This window comes from Petaurus breviceps, unplaced genomic scaffold, assembly GCF_028583685.1.
Source record: "Petaurus breviceps papuanus isolate PSGF00001 unplaced genomic scaffold, PetGlider_PUasm1.0 90701, whole genome shotgun sequence".
Classification (NCBI taxonomy): domain Eukaryota; kingdom Metazoa; phylum Chordata; class Mammalia; order Diprotodontia; family Petauridae; genus Petaurus; species Petaurus breviceps.
The window spans coordinates 762,013-771,758 of record NW_027187316.1 but is presented as its reverse complement, the minus strand read 5'-3'; the positions used below and the strand labels follow the sequence as shown (position 1 = coordinate 771,758).

The window sequence follows — 9,746 nt, the reverse complement described above, 5'->3', positions numbered from 1 at the left end:
TACCCAGAAGGAAAAAGATGGTTTTCAAGAAAGTTTTTGGCAAAAGTACAAAGGAAGTAAAGCTTGCCTTTCACCCCTCTCATGTCCCTTTCTACATCCTTCACTGCTTGTTCTTCCTCCCTGCCACCAACCATATACCCATCGCCTTCATGGAGCCTTGTGGTTATCCAAAGCCCTGCACTTCAATATTTCAATTAGGTTCCAAAATACACCTCCATCTACCTTACTAAGTATTGATCAGTGGAAATTATCATTTGGATGGTATGAGAGGAACAACTGATTGACTGAGAAAAGTAATTGATTGTAGAGTTAAGAAAGATGATTTGAAAGGAAGATTTACGTTCCCAAGAACTTTGGGAAATCCAAACTTACCTTCATTAGAAACTCATCCAGCATTTCAGTCAATAAGCAAGTCTCCACAGCATACAACTAATTGACTCCCAGGCAACATCTGAAAGAAAGTGTTAATGAAGCAAAAGAGTAGGCACTAAAACAAAAAGGATTAATTAGTATGAGTTTTCAAATAATATTAGCATTAACTGTTAAGATTTCTTTAATTTCATTCATCTCATACCATGTACACTTCAAATGAGTGTCAAAAGAAATAATACATGTGAATATAATTTGTAAGCTGTAGAAAGTGCTATAAAAAAGTAAGGAAAGAAATATCTAAATTTTCCTAAAACTTAGGACTCTGTAAAATGTGTAAAGGAGTCTACTACCTTGAGAGATAGCAGGTACTCCAACACTGGTAGACACTAAGTAGAGACTGGATAATCTGGGAAAGTTAATAGGCTCGGAAAAAAAAAAGAAAAGAAAGTCCTTGTCCTTTTCCAGAAATGAACAAGGAACCCAAGCCATGAGGTAACACAGGTAGTAGTTAGATTATCTGAATGGAGTTAGAAAAACTGTTTCAAATCCTATTTCAAACATTTATTAGCTGTGTGGCCCAGAGTAAAGTCACTTAATGTCTCATTGCATCAGTTTCCTTGATTGTAGAATAATAGGATGGGGCAAAATAGTCCATGAATTCCCTTTTTCCTCTAGATAGATACATGGCACTATATTCCTAACAAAATAATTGATGGCAATCGGCATCTATGGAAAACTAACAAAACATAAAGCTAAATAACTGTAGGGGGGTAATACAGAGAAATCAGGATCACAGTGTGACACAGGCCCCTACCACCATATTTGCTGACCCAGAAGTATGCCTCAAGTGTTAAACATTTCTATGATTTTATAAGTGCTGTCATAATTTTTTTGCATTATTTAACAATTTGTTCAGAATGCCTTTTTTCTTTGGAATAATTGATTATTTTCCCTTTGGTTTCTACTTAGATGATAGTTTTTTTTAGTTTTGGTTTTGGTTTAGACATAAGTATTCATCTCAGTCTTCTGCAATCTTCATATTAACACAGTTCCACAGGGAGTAGAGGGAATCTCTCTTATTACTGGAATGGAAGTGGTATTATAGACAAGTCAAAGTGATGTCAGAGTTACTTAGATCTTGCTATGAATTCTTGCCCCCAAACACACACAATCTCATAACTGAATTTCATGATTCATCAAGGCTGTGATATTTTTTTAAGCAATTGGGGTTAAGTAACTTGTCCAAGGTTACATGGCCATTTTTTTTGTGTGGGTGTTAAGTATCTGAGGCCAGAACCGATCCCAGGTCCTCCTGACTCCAGGGCCGGTGCTCTTACTCAGTGTGCCACCTAACAGTCCCAAGGCTGTGATATTTTTGATAGAGAAAGTTTCCAGTAGAAAGAAAGTCAAAGAAATGACACTAACAAAGGTACATTTATTCTAAATGATTTTTCATACATTGTACAACAAAATTGCTAAGCCATTGAAGTGTGGTTTTGATATAACAGAACCATTGGTTATGTTATATGTTTCATCAATTGATTCCATATTTGTAATGATATGTACTCTAATATGCGTTAATATGGTTATGTTCAGGTGTTTAAGGGTTTTATAATTCATTATAAGAAAGATATTAATAACACTACCAATAACTCCTCACTCAACTCACCATCAATATCTTTGGGTGCAGAGTGGTAGGAAGGCAAAGTAGCCATAGTAATGTATATTGGTGACTTTGCCCTGAAAACCACTACATTAGCTTTGAGGGAACCTTGAAAGATTGGAAAATTGGCCTCTGATGATTGCACTTATGGGGTTAACACCTTAGTCAGTGTAATCAAGCAACTCCTATGAAACCAAGAAATAGAATTCTTAAAAGGCTATATGTTCACCCTACTTGAAATGTCATCGAAAATGGCTTGATATAAAGTCTAGAAAATGAAGATACAGTAGAACAAGTAAGAAATACCAATATGTTACTTCTTGGAAATGTTCCAGTACCACCAAAGTGTACAAAAAAATGAGCTGCAGATATGAATACTTTCCTTATGGGCCTTTACTATATTGTAACAAAATTGGAAAAAGATCACAAGTTACAAGCCACAGCATTATATGACTTTTTGTCTATGGTACTGTCAAGGTCATACAGCAATTTGCTGCTGACCAGCATGGGTCAATCTTGGAAACAATAATTTCATCTCTAAGCCCAAATTAGATAAAATATAACACATGAATGAATACTGACAGCTGGAGAGAAAATTTGAAGACCATAAAATCATTGAAAATCTTAACTTAAGCATGGCAAAGATGACAAAAGAGGTTGTCATTGTTGGATGGTGTCAATTTTGAATAAGTTGTTGGAAAATAGACATACAGTTGAATTGTTGGGGGAGCTATAAATCAGTGCAATCATCTCAAAAAGTAATATAAGATCAATATTTGAGGGGGCTGAGTCAAGATGATGGAGCAAGAAAAAACATTTTTGCCTAACCCTCCCAGGATACCTCATCTGTAATAACCTAGGAAACACATTAGACTTAATTCTGGTCAGAAAAATAAAGAAAAAGTCATAGCAAGTGGTTTTTAAAGCTCAGTGTTGCTTAGAAAGACAGGGAGGTCTTTGAACACTGGTCTAGCCAGGGACTAGCCAGGACTGCAGTATGGTGACCACAGTTGTGGCAGAACCAAGAACATTCCAGTGCTTAGGACAAAAGGGGAACTGATAAAGATCACCAAGGCAGAAAGCATCAGGGTAGAGAGAGATCTCAGGAAATTACTTAAAAAACAATGGGATAAGAAATGTGTACCATCTGGCAGCTGTCACCCATTACCCAATTACAGGTTATAGTTCCAGAATGAAAAGAAGTAGCCTCAACCAAGATTATTGAAGATAAATCAAATTCCAAAAACTTAGGTGTGTCACTCTTTTCTAACATTTATACCAGCACATAAGCCTATAGTGGAAAAACGAGGGCAGGATACCATAACTAAAGGGAAGCCAGCAGTTCAGTCACTCTGAGCCCATAGGCACTTCACAATAGGCTAAAAGTAACTAAGTCTAGCAATAATCTACTGAAATTCAAATGTACACCACCCAATGGACCCCAAACTGGGTCATGACCTTGAAAACCTCAGACCAGGAAGGCAGTGAACAGACTTCTTCCTGAATGATTACTTGCAGGCCCATAGAATGAGCTCTGAAATCAATAGAAGTTTAGGACACACATTCCCACATAAGCCAAGAGGTGAAGTACAACATGAACATAACATTCAAAATCAGGAATTAGGTTGAAAGAATGAACAAACAAGCGAACAAGCGAAAGAGCACAAGCATTAGAAAGCACAGGAATAAAGAGAGCTTTCCTTAAAATGAAAAACATTTATCTAAAATCAATAGCAAGTATTTTCTGTATGAGGCCAAGCTAAAGATCTTTCCAATGAGATCAAAGGTGATACAAGGATGTCCATTAGGATATCAATTATCATCATGAATTTTCAATATTATACCAAAAATATTAGCTATATTAATAAGGGAATAAAATATACTAAAGGGATAAGTATAGACAGTGAGGAAATAAAATGACTACTTTTGCAGATTACACAATGGTTTATATAGAAAACCCTCAAGAGTAAACTAAAAAATTAAATAAAAGAAAAGTAATTGAAATGATTACCAACCCCAGCAAAATATCAGGAGAGAAAGAGAAAAAAAGCTCAAGACAAAAAAAAAAACATCAGCATTTCTCTATATTACCATAAAAATTATATAGGAAAAGATAAAAAGAAAATTCCCTAAAATAACCACAGACAGTATGAATTATTTGATTGCCAAGACAAAGGAACTTTATGAAAAAAAAATTACAAACCATTCTTCATATAAATAAATATATAATTAAATAATGGAAAGAGATATCCATTGCTCATGGGTAGGCTGAGCTGATATAATTAAAAGGACAAAACTACCTAAACTGATTTATTTACTCAGTGCCAAACCATTTGAATTAAGAATTACTTTAGAAAACTAGGGGGGAAATCATAGCAAAATTCATCTGGAGGAACAAAAGATCAAGAATATCAATGGAATCAATGAAAAAATGGGACTAGCAGTACCAGATTATGAATAGTATTACAAAGTTATAATTATCAGCATGATTTAGAAATGGGCAGCGAAAGGAAAGGTTGATCAGTGGAATAGGTTACTAACACAAAAATAGAAGCAAATAAGCACACAAACCCAAATCTTTGGGTTTAAGAATAAATAAATATTTGGAATTGAAAAACCCAATAATCCCAGTCACAATAGCAAGAACTCACTTTTTGATTAGAGTTGTAAAAACTGGAAACTTAGGAATGTTAATACATAATAGGCTTATTTTTTTCTTGCTTTCTTAAGGTGTGGGGGCAGGGTAGATAAAGGAGGAAGTTATTTTTAAACTAAAAAAATTGAATTACAAAAAAAAAAGAAAAGCAATTTGAAAATAAAGTGACTAAATTGTGAATATCTTTTGATCCAGAGATTCAGCTATTAGGCATATACTACAAAGTAGTCATTGAAATGAATCTATACCATATTTTCTTTCTTTTGATGGTGCCAACTTTAAGTAGATTTTATTCTCCAGGACAAGAATTGCATTTCCACTTGTTTACAGTACTGATAAAGTGCAATGTTGTTCACTTCTCTCCCTCTGCACATGTTCAAGTATTTGAAATGCCCAGATTTGCACAGTAGCTTAAATGTTGCTTTTAAACCACTACTCTCTTGGCTTCAGATTTGAGTCCTTCAATTTTGGGAAAGCTGTGTGGAATGCTCTTTCTTCTGGTGTGTTTAGTTGATCTCTTCAATGATGGGTCCAGAAGAAGCACCACCAGATGGGGCTGGTCCACACCCTGGGAACCTACCAGGCATGCCAGGCATGTCCCCTGAACTCTGTTACTGCTTAGTAATGATGGAGTTGCAGACTTTCTCTGATTCTTTTTGCTGATGCTCAGATTCTTCCTTCTCAGCAGTCTGGTTCTTATCAAGCTAGTTGATTATTTTATTACATTTGTCAAGGATATTCTGTTTGTCTTCATCACTTTTGCCTAACAATTATTCATCTTCTATGGTAGCCTTCATGTTGAAAGCATAAGATTCAACAGTATTCTAGGAAGACACCTTATCTCTCTGCTTCTCATCCTCAGCCTAGTATTTCTCAGCCTCCTGGACCATATGCTCAATGTCTTCTTTGCTCAGACGTCCTTTGTCATTAGTGATGGTGATCTTGTTCTCCTTGCCTGTGCTCTTAGCCACATCAGAAACATTGAGGATGCCATTTGTGTCAATGTCAAATGTTACTTCAATCTGAGGAACACCCCTGGGGGATAGGGAGATTCCTGTGACCTCAAATTTGCCAAACAGGTTGTTGTCCTTTGTCATTGTTATTTCACCTTCATAAGCCTGAATAAGCACACCAGACTGATTGTCCAAATAGGTGGTAAAGTTCTGTGTCTGTTTGGTGGAGACGGTAGTATTATATTTGATCAAAACAGTCATAACTCCACCAGCAGTTTCAATTCCAAGGGAAAGAGAAGTGACATCCAATACTACCAAGTCCTGCACAGTCTCAGATTTATCTCCAGACAAAATGGCAGTCTAGACAGCTGCACCATAAGCAAAGCCTCATCAGGATTGATACTCTTGTTGAGTTCCTTGCCATTGAAGAAGTAATGCAGAAGCTGCTGGATTTGGGGGATTTGAGTGGAACCACCCACCAGGATGATGTCATGAATCTGATTTATATAGTTTGGCATCTCTTAAGGCCTATTCCACAGGGTTCACTGCGCCATGGAAGAGATCAGCATTCAATTCTTTGAAATGGGCTTGGATGATTAATATCTAGAAGTCAATACATAGAGGGACTCAAACTCAATACTGGTCTTGGTACCAGAAGAGAGGGTGTACTTTACATGTTCACAAGCAGGGTAAAGATGGCAAACAGTCCTCTTGTTCTCACTGGTGTCCTTCTTATGCTTTCACTTGAATTCAGCAATGAAATGGTTGACCATTTGGTTGTCAAAGTCCTTCTCACCCAAGTGGGTATCCCCCAGCTGTTGACCTGATCTCAAATATGCCATCTGCAATGGTAGGAATGGAGACACTCCACCTCCAACGTCAAAGATCAACACATTTCTCTTGGCACCGGCCTTTTAGTCCAAGCCATAAGCAATAGCAGCAAACAGTTGGCTTATTGATGATTTAAAGCACAATGAGATCAGCAATGGTTCCAGCAATGGCCTGACATTGAGAATCATTGACATAGACAGGTACTGTGACTACAGCATTTGTGACAGTCTTCTCAAGGTAAGCTTCAGCAATTTCTTTCATCTTGGTCAAGACCATAAAAGATAGTTCTGGATTGAACTTTTGGTCTCCCCTTTGTACTCCACTTGGACCCTAGATCTGTCTGTATCATTCACCACTGTAAAAAGCCAATGCTTTATGTCTAACTGTACAACTGCACCATCAAATCTGCAACCAATCAGATGTTTGGCATCAAAAACTGTATTGTTAAAGTCCTTGTGGACGAGGGCATTTGAAAATCAGCAATGCAGAGCTGAGTGGAGAGGAGTACGCCGAGGCAGAGAGAAGGAGAATACCATGAGGGAGCCATGGAGAATCAATTCAAGTATGAGGATTATAAGAAAATTGCTGAGTAGCTTTTATCCCATTCTAAATATCGACCTGAAATTGCAGTGATCTGTCTTTCTGGATTGGGGAGGTTGGTAGATAAACTGACCCAATTCCAGGCCTTTGACTATAGTGAGATACCCAACTTCCCTCAAAACACAGTACCAGGACATGCAGGGTGGCTGGTATTTGGGTATTTAAAAGACAAGTGCTGTGTGATAATGTAGGGCCAATTCCACCCTTAGGAAGGCTACCCACTCTGGAAGATAACAAAACCTGTGATATAATAAACCCTGTGAGGGTTTTCCAACTTATGAATGTGCACACTTTAATTGTTACCAATGTTGCTGGAGGGCTGAACCCTAAATATGAAGTTGGGGATGTTATGCTGATCTGAGATAATATCAACTTGGCAGGCCTCAGTGGCTGAAGTCCACTCAGAGGCCCCAATAATGAAAGGTTTCCTGCTATTTCTGATGCCTATGACAGAATTCTGAGATAGAAGGCCCATTGCATATGAAGCAAATGGAACAGGAATGACCACAACAGGAAGGAACCTATGTTATGGTGAGAGGGCCCAACTTTGAAACCATTGCAGAGTGTCAGTTTCTACAGAAACTAAGGGCTGATGCTGTTGGCATGAGTACAGTGCCGGAGGTACTAGTGGCCAGTATTGTGGCATTGGAGTCTTTGGATTGTCTCTCATTAGCAACAAATCATTATTGGATTATGAGAGCCAGGAGACTGCCAATCATGAAGAGGTACTGGAGGCTGGGCACCTGGCTGTGAAGAAGTTGGAGCAACTTGTCTGTACTGTCCTTTCCCTGCTGCCCACTTTGTATTCCAGACAGTGGCTAGCTTTGCCTTCTTGCTTGAGCCATTTAGCTTTCTGCCCTGAGGTTGTGGTAGAAGTGATAAATTGGTATTCCACTTCCCTAGAATATCTGCCTATCCTTTCAGACATTTGCTAATGGTACCTAACTCTCTTCTATTCCATTGGTCCCTTCCCCACCATGGAAAGCTGGATCATTCCATTGTAGCTCTTACCCATAGCCAACATTCTTCATTCCACCTCCAGTTGACTTGTCTAGTGATTAAGTCTACTTTACACTAAGGCTGCTGCTAATATTTTGAAAAGGCTACTCATACATTCCCTGAGGCCTCACCCTGCTATCCTATGACTTCTGTGGCCCTTTGTGGTCCAGACCAGTGTGTATTGCAAATTTAATACTATGTGGTAATGAAAAGACAGCTAGACAGAAAAAAGCTTGTTGTTGACAGGGTTCATTACAACTTGATTCCTTGCTGCATCACCAGTTAAACATTCTGTGACAGTGAAGGTGACATAGCTTGGGGTGGTCCTTTTCCTTGGTCATTAGCAATGGTCTCTACTTTCCCATGATGGAAGACTCCCACAGAGGAATAAGTGGTGCCAATATCAAGGCCAACTGTGGGTCCCTTCAACATGGTTGCTGGGGAATTGGGGGTCATAGCTGACCACTGTGGAAAAAGGAGGGCTGCTGCTGGGCTGAGTAGACCTTCTAAACCAAATTTTCAATTATATATTTATAGCAGCACTTTTCATACTAGCAAAGAATTAGAAACAATGTAGATGACCATCAAATGGGAAATAACAAATTGGGCTATATGGATATAAAGGAATATCACTGCGTTAAAATCAATACTTAATATTATTAATGCAAACGAGCATGAACTTATATAATTTAAGGCGTATTGAAGTATACACATTTTTTTTGTTTATTTTCAGTTTTCAACATTCATTTCCACAAGGTTTTGAGTTAAAAATTTTCTCCCCATCTTTCCCGTATCCACCACCCCAAAATAGTGTTCCTGCTGAATACCCCTTCCCCCAATCTGATCACTCTTCTATCCTCCCCCATTCCCCCTCTGACTTTTCTAGTAGAACAAGGTGGATTTCTATAACCCAGTGCCTGTATATCTTATTTCCCAGTTGCATGTAAATAATAATAATAATTTTTTTAAACATTTGATTTTAAAATTTTGATTTCCATATTCTTTCCCTTCTTCCCTCATCACCCATGCCTACTGGAAAGATAAGCAATTTAATATAAATTGTACGTGTGTAGTTATGCAAAACATTTCCATACTAATTATATTGTGAAAGACTGACTATATTACCCTCCATCCTATCCCAACCCCCACTTATTCTATTTTCTACTTTAACCATCTCCCTTTTCAAAAGTGTGTACTTATAATACCTACCTTCCCCTCCCCAATCTGCCCTCCCTTCTAGAATGCTCCCTCTTATCCCCTTCTCCACTACTTTCCTGTAGGGTAAGATACCCAATTTAGTGTGTATGTTATTCCCTCCTTAAGCCAAATTCAATGAGAATAAGGTTGACCCATTCCCTTTGGGCTTCCTGTTCTTCCCCTCCACTGTAACAGTTTTTTCTGGCCTATTTTTTATGAGATGATTTACCCTATTCTGTCTCTTCCCATCTCCTCTCTTTATATTCCTCTCTCACCTCTTAATTTTATTTTTGAGATATCAGCTCTTCCTATTCAACTGATCTTGTACCTTCTGTCTATGTATACATGTACACACATTCATATATGTATTTATATGCACACATACCCTCCTATAGAGACATATATATGTATGTATACATATATACACATATATATTCCTTTTAACTATCCTCATACTGAGAAAAGTCTCATGAGT

General features: G+C 37.8%; 2 pseudogenes; one reads left to right on the top strand and one right to left on the bottom strand.

The window, feature by feature from the left end:
* Positions 1-5,197: 5,197 nt before the first annotated feature.
* LOC138144470 (heat shock cognate 71 kDa protein-like) lies at positions 5,198-8,506 on the bottom strand (annotated as a pseudogene).
* Positions 7,021-8,010, top strand: LOC138144502 (purine nucleoside phosphorylase pseudogene; annotated as a pseudogene).
* Positions 8,507-9,746: the final 1,240 nt, after the last annotated feature.